At 37.1% G+C, this 14,399-nt stretch overlaps 2 protein-coding genes across 3 annotated transcripts in view; one reads left to right on the top strand and one right to left on the bottom strand.

Moving 5' to 3' along the window:
- The window catches only part of ANAPC10 (anaphase promoting complex subunit 10), a 171,007-nt gene that overhangs the window by 29,885 nt on the left and 126,723 nt on the right, over positions 1 to 14,399 (bottom strand). Inside the window, exon 7 of one of the 2 annotated variants that reach the window (XM_064416774.1) lies at positions 423 to 605. The exons of the other annotated variant lie outside the window; for it this stretch is intronic. The gene's annotated coding sequence lies outside the window, so the exon portion shown is untranslated. Of the gene's footprint in view, positions 1 to 422; positions 606 to 14,399 lie in introns of those variants that run through there. 2 annotated transcript variants of the gene reach the window in all.
- Positions 1 to 14,399, top strand: part of HHIP (hedgehog interacting protein) — a 70,808-nt gene that overhangs the window by 18,105 nt on the left and 38,304 nt on the right. The window lies entirely within an intron of this gene.

Raw genomic sequence — 14,399 nt, 5'->3', positions numbered from 1 at the left:
ATGACAATGCCAATAATGCAGCTGTGGTTGAATCAAAGGTAATATAAATGAATGCCTCTGAAAAGAATTTTGGAAAGCTATCCCATTAAGATATTTATAATACCAATAGGTGGAATAATACAGTGGTGGTTGATTTTGTCTTCTTTTTTTAATGACAAGAGGAAATTTAGGAGTGATAAAATCATTACATTGTCATAAAGTAGCAAATCTGTTCCAAAGAATCAACTTAAAACTATCACGAGGCTGATACAACCAAGAAACTGAGGTGATATATTTCCTTCATAAAAATAATCCTGGGGATTAGTTTTGCTCTCACTAACATATTTCACTCATTACAGCACTGGCAGTCAGCTAAGGAGAAAGACAATATACAAAAACAGAGGAAGAGAGGTGATTGCATTGTATAATAACAAGTCATGTTTCCCTCCTAAAAAGATGCCTTTTTGTCTCTCTAATGGTCCCTGGTCCCTGTGTTGATGCAATTCATTTGAAGCCCCTAAAATTGCTGTGAGCAACTTTGTAGGGCTTCTTCATGGGCTCTGCTGCCCTGAGCACATCCATAGGATTGTCTGGGCTTGCTTCTTGTCTGTCACTCCTGGGAAGGTCTGTGGGTATAAACAGACATTAAGTGAGAAGAGTGGTACAACTCTTTGCCTAAGTTTTATTGGTCCATTGGCTTTTAATGTTCATTGAAGTCACTGAGGTTCTCTGCTTGAAAATTGTTGCTGCAGTACAATTACTGACAATTACATGATTTAATTTGAAGGAGTTCAAATTAAAAAGGAGCAGCAATAATTTTATCTGCTGCCAGTATCTCAGAAGGAATTAGCACAAGTGTGGAGAAGCATTTCATAACAGAGATAGATTCCATGAATGGATGATAGTGACTTATGCTTCTTGATGGCTCTACTCAAGAGAACATTAGATGCAGGATTCCTGAAGATTTAAAATAAATTTTAAAAAAAGCTTAAGAACCAGTTTTTCTTTGCACGTCTCCTAATTTCTAAAACTCTTTGACAGCACAGTTAGCAGGAATGCTTTTTTGATCTTCTGTTTTTTAACTTAGTTGTTGGAAGTCATGAATGGATAGTAATCACTAATTTGCTAATTCAACATCTGTGGCCTTCTCCAAGGCATTTTATGTCACCCTGGCTACATAAGTATTGTAGTGTGTGGACACTTGGCCAACCCCCTCCTGTCACCTCCTCCCCTTGTCAGGAATGTGGTGACAAGAAAAATCCATGTACCTTGGTCTTGCCTCAAATCTGAGTGAGGACATGAGTGAGACATGGACCTGTAACTCAAATCTAGACCATGCACCTGGCTCAACTACTTAGGAATAGCTAGCCCAGAGTAGTGGAGAAAATACTGTTCCATCTCGTAATATATTAACATACCCATTAATGTTGTGAACTACCCTGAGTGTATACAGAAGAAAAGAATGAACCTTTTACCAAAAAAAACCTTATATTACACCCAAACTAAAAGTCTGCTTTCTCTGTTTTGGTGATTTACTGCTCCATTGTGTTGTGGTGAAGAGAGCTGTTAGTTGCAGAGCAACATTTTACAGTTCTTCCTTCAAAGTTATGTAGCAAAGACAAATTTTTAATGAAAATATTAGAACCCATTTTTTCTTTGTCTGATTTTCACTGCTGTTATTTTCTTTCTGTTTTAAACTATTGCCAAGTAGAAAAGAGGCAGAAAGTTGAAATGAGAAGCTATTGAACTAATAATGCCACTTTAAGTGGCATTTAAGGAGACCTTAATCAATTATCTAGAAAGTTTAGACCTGATGTGTCTGAATCTCTTGTCAAAATTTAGGCAAAAAAATTAAAGGCTCCAAAAGTATCATGCAAATATAATTTTATCTAATAATGCTCTCAGCAGGGAAAAAAAAAGTGTTAAAACATTCCAAACACTTGGATTTAATGATTTCCTGAGATGTAACAATGCTGAATATGCTGTTATTACAAGATGAGTCCAGTCACCTGGTACTCAAGATTGTATCTAATTACAGAAAAATAGTCAATGCTGTAATAGTTCTCCAACTTTTCATACTCCTGTGATTGTATTTTATCATATAAACTGTATTATTTCCTAAGATTTGGGAACCTTTAGGTTAGCATCAATCACCATAAAATGTAGCACAACCTATTACATCAATTTTCACTTACTTTCTTCTCTCCTAAGCCCAAAAACCTGTATTGGTCTAAAATATATTAGTCTAAAATATATTGTTCAGAAGGGAAGGCATCAAGGTACGGTTTGGCAACTACAAAAAAATTAGGAACTTACCACTTCTCTTGGGAATTAAATGCTATAATCACCTTTCAGGATACTTTTGAAAAGTTAAGTAGTTCTAGGGCTGCAACTGTTCGTCCTTAAATCATTTTTGTGGTCCTTCCCTATAATCATTCAACTTCCCCAAATCCTTTTAAAACTAAGGACCTCAGAACTGTACAAAGTAGCCAAGTTTACATGTTACTGCTGCCAATGGTAAAATCAAGTCCCTGTAGTTAGAAGGTCATTTTCTACTTATAAATCCAGCGACCAAACGAGCTTTTTAGGTACAGAATTGCAGCAGGGCTTCATGTTCAGTTGCTTGTCATCTCTAATCCTTAGGTTATTTTCAGTTTATTGCTTCTTTTTTTTTGTTGTTTTCTTTTATTTTCTTTTTGATTGTGACTAAGCTCTGGTGCAGCTCTGGTGTGTATCTGCTGGCTACAGGGTCATAAATTGTGCAGCCAGCAAGAACGGCTGCACTCTGCTGCACTTTGCCTCACACAGTGCTGAGAGCAGAAATCCCTGCAAAATGGGTGTCCTTAAATTTGCCACTGTGCAATTACCACTTGCACTTGTGTAGAGATTCAGTTATTTATAATTTTTTTTAGCTAGTAATAAAATATTTCTCATGTATCTCATGGGAATACCATGATAAAAGGCAAAGTCTCTGAGGAAGGAAAGGGCATGGCAGGGGAGGGAAGGGAAAAGGGACAGAAAATCTCAGTTAAGTGGTATCAGAGATCACCATTGAGTTAAACTCGACCTCTGCCACCTTCTTATCTGATCTAAGGCTATGGTTTTCCTTGTCAGAAACACTTAAGCAGAAACTTCCCCTAAATATTAAGCCATAGTCACTTTCTTAGTTCATCTTACTTTCAAACTAATAATAAGTAAGACTACTTTATGTGAGGTTTTAATTCCCAAAGTTTTTAAAATGCTATGTTCCTACTTAATTCCTTACAAATATTTTAACAGTCAGTTCTCTTTGCAGGGGAAAAAAACTCCATAGAAATGTCTGTCAATTATTTTAAGTGTATACTCAGCAAATTTCCCAGTAATAGCCTTTAGATGAGTTAAAAGTTAAATATATCTCTTACTGTGTTTTGGTAGTTTTTAATCAAAGCACAAGTGCTTTCAGTCCTGCAGAATCTTGTTAATGAGTGATCCAGTGATTCAGGCAGGAATTTTCTGTGATGCCATGAAGACTGCTGTGGAACACAGCAACTCATATGTCCAGTATAAGAGTATGAGGGTGGACTGTCAGGCATTAAACATGTTAGCTGTGCTGCTCTGAGCCAGCTGTTCCAGAGTTTCTCAGTATCAAATGAGCATCTGGTCACCACAGGCATCTTTTTTGCTGGAATGCATGATTAGTAGTGGATCATCTACTGTGCCTTCATGTTTGTGTCAAGATATTGGAGCAGACTGCCCAGGGAAGTGGTGGAATCGTCAGCCCTGGAGGTGTGCAGCTGGCAGGTGGATGTGGCCCTGGGGACGTGGTTTAGTGGTGAACATGGTGGTGCTGGGTTCATGGCTGCACTTAATGACCATAGAGGTCTTTGCCAAAGTTAATCATTCCATGATTCTGTAACATTTAATCACGTTAATATGTTTTATTCAACATATAATCAAATAATTTTTTTTAATTGCCACTACCTCCAGCACTGGAAAAGCCTGCTCCAAGAAGATTATAAGAGGTTGTGCTGTCTTTGCAGTGAGGAGTGGCTTCAGAAAACTAGAGTAAGCCTGGGATAAAATCTATTTAAAACTTAGTGTGGAAATTAGATTGTGTTATTTGCTGAATTGCTCAGTTCTGTCACGGATAAAACTTCTCACATATTCCTCTTGACTCAATGTGCACATTTGTTCTTGCACCTTGCTGATGCACAGACAGATCTAAGTTAACACATAGACTGCACATTGACATCCATAGGATTTATGTTACTGACAGAATACCCACAATTCACATAAGTCATGCTAATCCTTCCATCCAAGTCTAGCAATTTCAATTTATTTTCCTCTGAACACTTACATGGATGAGGCTGAAATCAATGAACCTTTCTTGAACTTGAACAAGAAGTTGTGCTCTCCTTCACTAAGCACTATTTTGTTCTCTCCACAAAGGTTATTTGCTCTCTGCTCCCTTGAAAGCCAAACTTACAGTGGCTACTAAATTCCTGACCAGTTAGTCCCAAAAGGGATTATTTTGATGTATGGAGAGAAAGGGGAGCAGTGGAAGGTTGTATTTCTCTCCAGGTTGTGCTGGAAGGACAGTTGAGAGGTCCTATCTGAATTTCTTTCTTCTTCAACCCAATGGGCCTGCAATTCTTCAGAGTTATTCAGAAACAGACTGTGAAAACTCTGGAAAGTAAATCCTCATTGTCCTACCAGACCAAGCTCTCATCTCTATATGAAGAATGGGGATTGTCCGCTACAATAACAATGCTGAGGCACAAAACATAAGTGTGACATATATTCTAAGATGAACAAACCAAGATTTAATTTTCTTTCCAGTCTGCAATTAATTGCACCAGTGCTGATGAAATCTCTATTTGCTGTCCTGTTCCTGTACTTCTAAGGGTAATGAAATTGTAAATCCATGTAAGACATGTGCATAGGCCCAGGCAGGGGGGCAAGGTGAATGAAATTATTGACATACAACAGTGATACATTTGGGGTATTTTTGGGTGTCCTAGAACTCCTCTTTCAGTGTAGGAAAAGGGGGACTCCAGCATGTCTTTGGTGAGAAACTGAAACACTACATTGCCTGTATTGTTACAAAAATGACACCTCGGATTTCTCCTGGATACTGACTGCAGAGGGAAGTGATGAAGACTATTTTTCCGTACAGGACTTTCAGGTGAAGTGATGTCAGGTCACAGGACAGGGAGGTTTCTCACTCATCTGAGAGGTCTGTGGCACAACAGACATAATTTTTGAGGCCACACCTCACCTGTGACCTGACCACTAGGCACCACAATTAATTGCTTTTAAATGTCTTGACATAATTGGAGCAGAAAACTCAGAAAGAAATAATGGTTAAAGTGTGCAAATGGCCAAATGTGAAGAAATCAGGACATTGTAAAGATAAACCATAGAATATCATTGGTTAGAGTGATCTTAAACAGTAACAAAACAGACACAACAGTCTGCATGAGAATTCAGCCTTCTTCATAAAAAGGAAGATTTTTTTTCTTAATCAGTGATAAATTCTTTGTAACTTTTGAGAGGGCAATGTTGCTATTGTGAGGACTTCATATACTTTAACTGTGTTCAGAAACTGTAAAATACTGCATTTTAACCAAAGATTGTATAATGACAGTGAAATGTGCCTGGATTTCTCATTAACCATTTACAGATTTTGGTTCTAATCCTAATAGGGACACAACAGACCTTTGAAAGAGGTTGTATATTAGCACCATATAGCTTTGTTGAAAATAAAGTTTCTTACCATCTAAAAAGCATGTGCCAAAAGCTCTTAGAGACCTCTATTTTTGTGTGAGAGACTGCACTAGATATCCATACTCGAGCTAGCAATTGTGGAACAGTGCAGTGGCTCTCAGGTTGTAAGCTGACCAGATGAAGAATTGCCAGTTTATTCTGAGGAAATTTGAATCAACAAAACATAATCGTTTCTGTTGATTTTGGGTAGCTTGTCTCAGATTTGAGGAGCTGAGAGGGGAAAGAAGATAATACTTTATCATTTTACATGCACATGTGTAGATTTTAATGTTCTGTGTTTCCTTGAGAGGAATCCCATGGTGCCAATTAACCTAACTTATTCCAAAACAATTCTCTGTTTGGAAAGAATAATTTTCATTGTGGGTGTTCCATGAAATTGTATGCCTCATACCCTGTTATTACTGAGATGTGTGCAGTGCAATTGAGAATGCCAGTTTCTTTTCCATGCTCTGTATAGATTATAGCTGTATCCCACACACAGTGCTAGATAATCCCTACTTTAATTTTGTTATGTGTACAAATCCTTTTTGAACATTTAGCGGTTTAAAAAATGTAAAAATCCATCATCTTCTGAAACTACATTTGTTAAAACCAAAGGCTGAATTTAGAAGTAATCAAAACCAATGAATAACACGGCAATTATCTAATTAAAAGGAAATTATTGCTTTTGCTGAAATATAACAGGCAGATCATGATAGCCAACACAAAATGGCAAAGAAGGAATAAAGTTACGCAGAAAATTCCATGGTTTTTAGCCAACACAGTTTCAACCACATGTTTTTCTTTAATGGGAGGAGGTTTAACAGTCCACTTAGGCTCCAGGATTCATCATCCCTTTAAGCTCTTGGACACCCCAAAAACTCTAATGAGGTCCTAAGAATCCTTCAGGGAATCCATGACACACTGGAGCTCTCAAAACCAGTCTGGTGTCCCTGGGGCTTCTTTGTGCTTTCCTGTTCATCAGAGCTAGTATTTCCTTTTGTTACATCGCTTGTACTATGCCACATGGAAAAAGGGTCCTGTGTTTGTCTTGATAGAAGTGAAAAATTGAGTAACACATTTACTTTCATAGTTAATACAGCTCAACTGCTATTCCTATATATATTTCCCCCAGATGCCACAGAACAATTTTCTTTTATATCCTCTTACACACATTTTCTCACAAGCTCTTAAGTCTTATTCCTTAGACAGGATCAGCAAGTTGGGTTGAAGGAGGAACACTTCCTCCAAGGAGCACTGGTATATTATCATGTTTTCCACCCATTTTATCCCCTCTGCAGTAAAAGTTGGACAAATGATCTGCCCCTAATTAATGGTTTATATATAATTTTAGCTTTAAAAAGCAGTCAGACTAATTTTTCCCATTACCAAAAACATAAAAAGCTCCAAAAGATGAAACCACTTAGTAGCTGACACTTATTTTTCTTCATTGTCAGTGTCTGCCTACATTCTCATATTGCTGGAATTTTTAAAGAAATTATTCCATAAATCTCAATAAAGCAATATTCTCTCTTAGATTTAATTTGGAAAATGGAATATACAATCTGTGGGAGAGAGGTCTGCAAAATACTTTCAACCATTTGTTTTTAATTTACAGCAGATACTTTTTAAAACCTTGATCTATCTTCACTGGCTTTGGACTGCAATCCCTACAGCTGAATTGCAACAACTTTAATTTATGTAATAATCATTATTTTTATGCTAACTGAACGCCTTGAAAAGAAATAAAAGAGGGAGTAAATCACCCAAAAACTTTTATATTTTTGACATTCTTAAAAATTTGGTGAATCTCCCTCAGCTGGATTCTCAATCACTGTAACAGCCCAGAGACAACACACAAGTGGTAGGAGATACATGGATCTGAGTGAGCTGTAGTGTAAATGAGAAAATGTTTATTTAATATCAAACCACACAAGAAAAGTGCTTACTTGAGCTCTTCCTTAAAGAAAATACATACCATAACAAGCTGGATGCTTAATTGTTAGCAATGAATGCAAAATGGTATTGTTGAAGACGTGCCCAAGCACTATTGACTCTCTTTATCAAGTAGCAGACCACGTTTAGGGCTGTTAAAACCCTGAGCACTTCAAAGATCTCATCAAATCAAAAGAATCTCAGATCAGAAGAGAGGTGATGTGAAACTTCCATTGCTGCTGTTTTCCTTTCCTTTCCCATAATGGCCTTACAAGATATGACAGGACAATATTATCAGGACAGGATTGCTCCAGTGACTTTTTGCGGGAAGGAGCAAGAAGTCACAGTGCTCTGATGTAACAAGCAGGTGTGTGCCTGTGTAAATAAGCCAGGAGATCAAATAAACCTTAACAAGATCACTCCAGTTTGCCCCTGCAGTGTTTCACAGATCACAGCCCTGCCAAACCTAGGGTAGTTCCACACATCATGTCCAGAGTCCAAAGCAGCAGACAAATCCAAAAGTAGGGAATATTAGGGAACTGCCTCACAGAAATCATCCCCTGTAGGGTTTTACCCCTCTCCTAGTTCTCCCTCAGTGGGAAAAACCAAAACTATTTCACAGACAGGATCCATGTTTCTCCAAAGGCCTGAGGGGCTGGGAGGACCACAGGTACAATTGGACCAAACCCTTTATTTACAAATGTTTGGTAAAGAAATGTGTAATGGATTACTTAATTTGAAAGTAATGTCATCCTTGAAGCAGAAGCATTGAAAACTGTGGTTTTTCTGTAGTTTAGTGAGTCAGCATTTTGTAACTTGCAACATTTAACACTTCTTGTAGAGATACATTCTCCTTACAAACTATATTGCCCATTAAAAATGTTTGCTTTTAAAATAGTTTATTAAACTTTTACAGTACAAATAAAAAACCAAAAGGAACATACGTCTATACAATCCATATAATTCTCTGTTTTGTATAAAATGCATATACATTTCATCAATGTGTATATATTTTATTTTACCGTCTGCATAAATATTTCAACTTCCAGGAGTAAGTATTCTAAGGAAAAAAAAGGTAGCAAATGACCAAGGGAAGTGAACCAAATTTGCTCCTTATTAACCTAGTAACTTCTGAAATCACTTTATATGAATGGTCAAAAAAAAACCCAAACAAAAAGCGGGAAAGAAAATTACTTTCAATCTGAGCAGAACTAAAATTATTTCTAATAAAGCCTGATAATTCTTTTATTCTATAAAACAAAAATGTACCTTCAACAACCCGTGAATAATTTAGGTGAATTGAAGCATCATGAACTACAATCCTTGGTACTGAGTTTTATTTATTTTATTTCCTTAAGTGTAGTCGTTCATCAAGGTAGAAATTACAGATGATTTCATAAAAGTGAAGAGAATGTCTTATGCATGTGTTAGATGTTCTAAATATGCAGCAAAGTGGAGGTTTTTGGGAAAAAAAAAAAGGTGGGAGGCTTCAGAACTGAAGCACTTGGGTTTTAAAACAGTGTCTGCAATGTGCTGACTTGGTTAGCAAATGTGTATGGCCACTGAGCAGTAAGCAGTGATAAAGCAGAAAGTGCAAAGGCTATTGCTGTGTTATAGTATCACTCTGTCTGGGGCATTCAGAGGAGCTCCCAGGGCTGGACTGCACAAAACTTGCACTTCTTCCATTCTGTTTCCTTGTTTTCTGTGTGAATTCTGCCCATTTACAAGAAGGTAGAATAGTGTTTTCTTAATGCTGTCCTCAAGCACACAATTCTTCATTTGATCAAAAACTAGTGGAACTAGGATTTGTGTTCAGCTGATTAAAGGTCTGGGTCCATGATACTTTGTTTCAGTTCTAGCTGTTTGAAACTTTATCGTCTTAATTTTGAGACTGAACATACACTGTGTTGTTCTAATTGCACTGGCTTTTTGCAAAGAACTTTGTACTGTATTCAGCCAAGTTACAGGGTTTCCAAGATCATGGTCTTGGCTCAGGATAAATGGAGCCAATGAGCTAAACAAATTCCTGCTTTCTTGGTTCTTATAGTACGAGAAAAATGGAAAGAGCAGGATACTTTTACCGCTTTGTACAAGTGAAACAATCCTGGAAACTGAAAAAATGTAAGTTAGCTGTGTTTATGTCAGAAAGACACACTGTTTTAGAAATTATTTTTAGCTTTCTTTAGAAATGTGAACCATAAATTATAACATTAATGAAGCAAACCTTTCTTGGAAAATTTCAGAAAAGTTCGATTTAAGAGAATCAGTTTGGGATTTAAAATAATAAAGAAATTGAGTCTAGTACAGACCAAATATTGTGTTCTTATAACATGTAATAGTAATAGCTCTGTGTTCAATGAGGATACACATGCCTATATTTGTTTCAACTTCTGTTATTAAGAATGCTTTTCTAATGAGATAGATTTTAAAACTGGCATTGAAATAAATGAGTAATGGAAAAAAAAAAGAGAAGGGACTTCTAATCAGGAAAACAGTGTACATTCTTTCAAAGTCATGTTTATAAGTTCAGAGAAGCAGTGGATCTAGTTCAAAGACAAACCATATTTCAATCTGCTTTTCAGAACTACTATATAGTTCAGTACTAAAGATTGTTTTCAGCTGAATCTCAGCACAACAACAACTGATTGCTTGAGATACATTACTGGGCATCATCCTGGGCTTTCAATTGCAAGGTATCACAATTTCTATGGAATACTGAGAGGGCAAATCTAGTCTTGATGCAGATCTTGAGCAAAATATATGAGTTGATTCAGGAAGTTAACCTGGTTTAGCCACTAAATAAAAGAGACCATAATATAATTAAGCTCAACATCCTCCCGTGGGAACCTACCATAAGGTAATAATATTAAAGTACTTTTCAAAAAAGGAAGATTTTTATATTGAGGAAGTTAGAAATAGCCTGAAGGGGAAAGTTAGGAAATTAAAATCCATAGAAGCAGCATGGAGGTTCTTTAAAAGTACCTTATTAGACTCAGGGAAAATATGTATATACTGGAACAATCAGGAATCAAGAAGGTGAGAAATATCACGAGGTACAAGGGAATGTTCAGGCCCCCAAAAAATAATAATCCTATAATAAAATGGAAATCCAACTCAAGTGGCACTAATAGAGCAGAATATAAATTCAGAACACCAGAGTAAGGGTTATATCCTGCCATTGTTTCACTGACAGAGTAAGTAGGAGTTTCCCATAAATATTCATGGTAGAACAACATTCTGAAGTTTGAGAGGAAATTGAAAGGACAAATAGGGAAAAATCCAGAGAATTTTTAAAGACATCATAATAAAAGAACTTCCTCAAGCTAGGTGATGATCTTTGGCAGAGGCTGGTCAGGGGGACCAATGGAGTATAAAATGAAAAGATACAACTTGATTTCTTTCCATAAGAGAAACTGAGAAAAGCACATCCTTTAGCTGGTGTTTAACATCTGCTGCTTCTCCACCTGTAGGATGAGAAGGGAAAAAAAAATAAAAGAGGGATAAGAGAAATCATGGGAAGCACCAGGATAAATTACCCTGAAAATAAGTGCTCAAAAGCAACTGAAAATTAGAGTAGTTAAGGTAATGAAGCTGAGCTATTTGTTCTTACAAAATTTCATCTTTAAGTCTGGCTTTAAAAGGGCTCTGAAGGTCATCCTGCAAATAACAGAGAAGGAAGAACAAAAAAATCCTAGATGAAAAATTAGGAGAATTGTGAAATTAGGCCCAAAAAATATCTTGTTTAAATGTTGATTTCTTGCCACAAACAGAATGCTGTCAAAGAATCTGTAAGATAATGAAGAAAAAGTAATTTATATTTCTAGAAGTTTTTATTTGGTGTTTCTGAAGAAAGTGGTATGAGGGATTGCTGCTCTTGCAATAAAAACATGAGCTGTTGTGGTCCTGACTGCACTCAGGCAAGAACTGCACTGTACCAATGCCTCTGGACATATCTCCAGTACGCTTCTAAATTAGGAGTGAAAAACAAATAGCAGAAATAAATAATACATATCTTTAAAATAATTTTAAAATGTGTAATCTTGTATTCCTTCCAGAAAATCAGCTGTTACTTTGAAAAGTTCATAACTAAGTGTCTGAATTTGCTGGTGTTACAAGATTGAGTGTGTTGGAAGGAAGTCTAGAGAAATTTTTTTAAATATAAGTAATGAAATGGCACAGTAATTCAATATAACATGAAGAATCTTTCAACACACAGAAAGCTCTCTGACCTTATTCTGTTCTATCGTGGAATAAAATATAAGTGTCAGTGACAACTCCAAAAATCTAACCAACTATAAAAAGCAGGTATTGAGCAGTATCTAAAAGAGATATTTGGGTAATGAACACTGCCACTATTTAACTCAGCAGTACAGCAAGATGCAGCTGAACAAAATAGTATTGAAAAGGGTTTTGATGGCATCTAAAATTATATTTAATAAGGAAAAAACAACACCTAGCAGAAATAGATGAAGTAATACATTTCAGAGAAGACAATATTCATTCTGTTTTTTCTTTGATTAAAAAGTTTAGCAAATTGAATTGTCACACGTGAATGGAATGATGTTTGAGCAACATAATCACTTGTCTATTACATGCTGCTGTTCTGATGGTTTTGATTCAGCACCAATTAATGAAGTCTTTGCTTGTAGCTTTTCTTCTACCATAATTTATTATCTAATTGTTTACAAAAAACACAGCAGCCATGTAGCTTTCCTGATGGGGAACTGGGCCATCTGTCCCTAAAACTGGGTGCAGGTAGGTCCTGTGTCTGCTGGTGTGGTAGCCTATAGAACAATCACCTTTAATCTTTGCTTCAGATTCTTGTCCAGAAATAACGTTGTGTTAGCTCTCGTTTCCTGCATGGGACAGAACCAAGCATCTCAAAATTAGCTTCTGTGTGAAACTTGAGGAATGCTGCAAAGCTTGGTGACTTGATAACTCATTTAGGCTACCAGGCTCACATGTACAGGCTGGTTTGTATCAGGCCTGGATGCAATAAAAAGCATTTCCAACGGTAACTAGGAATTGTCAAGATACGCTTCTGGGGAAGTTTACAAAATTACAAAATATTGGACACAATATACAATATAAATTCAGAGAGGCAGCTTCAAAAGTATATGGTCTTTGCTCACACAGACCTGCTATGCTACTGCATGAAATTAAATATTGTTTGGTAAAAGGGACTCATTGCTCTATATAGATCAAGGACATTATCCAGGATATGGAAATTAAAGATTGTAGTCCCTGTCATGAATCAAGTGCTGAATTCCTTTCCTGATCCTTATGAAGGGTCTTCATAAGGATCAGGAGAGGAATTCTTCTTCTTGTCCTTCTCAGGTCAAGAGTAGAAATGCTAGTAAAAACAGAAAAAGGAGAAAAAATCCCTAACAACATAACAAGTAGCTTGATAGGTTAAATCTTTAGATCAGATGCCTAAACTGGTTTTTTGTGTTTTTTTTTTTTTTGTTTTTTTGTTGTTTTTTTTTTTATTGATTAGGGTTTTCCAGCAATACCTGCCACAGAAATGTTTTGCCAAAAAACATAAGAGAGTCACAGATTCTTGTAGAGGACAATTACATTGGGGCTGTCATTCTCTAATTTCATTGCCACACTTAACTACCCCACTTGCACAGGGTCCCCAAGCCTTCTATTCCCTGGGCTGAACAAGTTTAGAGGAGACTAAAGTCTAGGAGGCCACTCTGGTGGCCTCTCCACAGAGGGCAAATGCTCCAGCTCCCCTCACACTGTGGTGGTGACACCACTCTGGTGCTGAGGGGCTGTGGAATTCAGAACTGCAGGTGCAGTGTTCTCTCTGCAGCCTCCTGAGTGCAGGGAGAAGGGAGGATGAGGGGTTTCTCTGCTGCCTGTGTTCTTGTTAAGCAGCCCAGCCCAGTTTTCTCTGCTGCCAGGGCTCTGCTGGCTCATGTTCAATTCTCTGTCTGCCGAGACCCCACACTCCCTTTCAGCAGAGCTGTCCCCAGCCAGTCAGTTCCCTGCCTGCATTGTTGCAAATGTAATGGGATTTGGAAAAGAAAAAGTCTGCAGGAATCTCTAGCTGTAGTTCTGATTCATTCCTTCTGGCTGGGCTATCCAGTCAGAGGTAGTTCTTCCCCAGCACAATGAAGATCTAGGTTTCTGTTTAAAAACTAGAATCCAGAGATAGCCTCCCCAAGATATCTTGCGTTTTCTCCAGTCCCTCTTCCACCATAAAACCCATCAAGCTGCTTTAAACACTGTAAAGTTTAGAACTTCATATCAGGCTGGCTCCTCTCTGTCTTAAGAATTACTTTAATTCCTCAAACAGCAGTGTTCAAATGAAATTTGCCAAATGCATGGATGTGCATCAGAGTTCAGAAATAACAGATGCTGTGATGTTGCTGACTTAATGGCTGTGAACTGCAGATGTGCACAGAAGGGTGTGAAAGAAGCCTCACCACTCACACTACTTCCACTGAAGACTGTCCTTTAAGGGGTTGATTTTCAGAACTCTTAATCACTGCTGTAACCAGATACTTAGACTTGAATATTTATTATATATGTAAGGCATTAAATACTTATTGTGATTTATAGCTTGGGTTAGGATGTTATTTTTAAATAAGCCATGTAAAGTACCTTCAGTCCTGTCCATTCACACACGCATGAGGCAGACTCCAAAATCATGAAATTGGCTTAAAAGCCACGTGCTTAAAAAGTTCATTTGAAAACAGGGGGAGTGGAAATTCACTGCCCCCTTTACTTTT

This window comes from Passer domesticus, chromosome 4 (assembly GCF_036417665.1).
Source record: "Passer domesticus isolate bPasDom1 chromosome 4, bPasDom1.hap1, whole genome shotgun sequence".
NCBI classification, from domain to species: domain Eukaryota; kingdom Metazoa; phylum Chordata; class Aves; order Passeriformes; family Passeridae; genus Passer; species Passer domesticus.
This window is presented reverse-complemented; position numbering and strand designations above follow the sequence as displayed.